This window comes from Pterocles gutturalis, unplaced genomic scaffold (assembly GCF_000699245.1).
Source record: "Pterocles gutturalis isolate BGI_N339 unplaced genomic scaffold, ASM69924v1 scaffold33769, whole genome shotgun sequence".
NCBI lineage: Eukaryota > Metazoa > Chordata > Aves > Pterocliformes > Pteroclidae > Pterocles > Pterocles gutturalis.
This window is the reverse complement of record NW_010136953.1, coordinates 60,687-62,283: the sequence shown is the minus strand read 5'-3', so window position 1 is coordinate 62,283 and position 1,597 is coordinate 60,687.

Sequence of the window (1,597 nt, the reverse complement as noted above, 5' to 3'; positions counted from 1 at the left end):
CAAGTCAAAGCAAATGTGACTCCCTAGTAGTGAGAACAAGTTATTATTCTGATTCTTGAATAATGTATATTTAAACATTAGGGACCTTCTGATGGAATTCCTCGAAAGTTTTTTATAAATCTTCTTTTAAAAAAAAAGTTGATTCATGAGCAAAATTTCTGCGGAAAGGACCAGTTTCATCACATTTCTCAAGGAAAGTTCACCCAAAATTTTGAAGTGATTATGTTCCAAATAGCATCTTTTGGCATTTTTTAAAAACAAAAATAATGGATTATTTTGTTTTGTTTAAAAGAATATTTTCTTTTCAAATTTTAATGAGAGTAAACCAAAAACCACTCCTGCTGTAAGTTAAACTGAACTTTTTTGTTCTTTTTTTTTTATTTTCAGAAAGATGGTTTAATATCCCCGACTGCGGTGAACTTTGTGTCTGAGTATTTTTGTCAACTTTCAAGAAAAAAATCTTAAAAATATCAACAATTCCATAGAAGAGAAAAATACATCCCTCTTTGGCTTATTTGTTGTCTGAGCAGGAATTGTTTGAAAATATAGGCAAGATAATGGAAAGCCTTTTCTTCTGTGCCTGTATTTATTCTTGGTTTAAACCTAGCCCTGAAAATACATGTTTTGAAAAAATAATAGGAATGTTATAGGACAAATTCAGCGTACCGTGAATAAGGGTGGAGGAGCTGTGTAAATTTCTGACAAAGATTTCATTTGTGCAAGTTGGGTTGAATTTTTCTTTTCAGCAGCCTTCAGCAGTGTTTAGCTCTGTAGTCTCAATTTACATCGATTTCTTCTCTGAAGAAAGGTGCATGCATGAATGCATTGACATCTAACAACCCAAGAGCAGCTTCATGGATGAAAGGTAGCAGACCAGCTCTATATTCAGTGAAAGCTGACTGCAGACCATAAAAAATAGGTATGTGAATGCGAAGAAGAGATGGCTGGAAAAGGCTTCTAGAAAAAGTGATGACTTCTGCATGTTAAAGAAAAAAAAAAAAGCCAACCAATCTATTAATGACTTTAGAAAATGCAGTGGGACAAGACAGGACAAATATCACTTACAGGGGGGAAAAATGTCCATGTCAGTAACACCTCTTTCAACACCACTTTTGTTTTACCAGTTCCTGTCTAGCCGGGAACTAATTTCTTTACAGTTACTGAAGCAGAGTAACCACAAATCAAACCGTAGGAAAATGATAACATGCTGAACTCCACAGAGGCCTCTTGAGTGGGTTTGGTGACATCTGAACTGTGCTTAGACAGTTGTGAAATGTCTAATGTGGGTCAGGCAATCAGGCTTTGCCCCTAAACTTGTCATTTTGTGAGACAAAGTAGGAATAAAAAAATTTTAAAAAAAGCAAATATTCAGACAAGTCAAAATGGTTAAAAGTTATTTATGAGCAAAAGTTGGATGTTTCTTGGAAGGTGACATTAGAAGCCTTTAATATATTGCAAGAATATAAAGCAGGAGGGGGAGTATGAAGTGAGTGGAGAGACACCGTTCGCGGGAGTTTTTCAAAGTTATGTTCCATTGGCTCAGGCTGCACCTTACTAAAATGAAACTTAACAGGCTAATAAATATAGCACTGCTGAG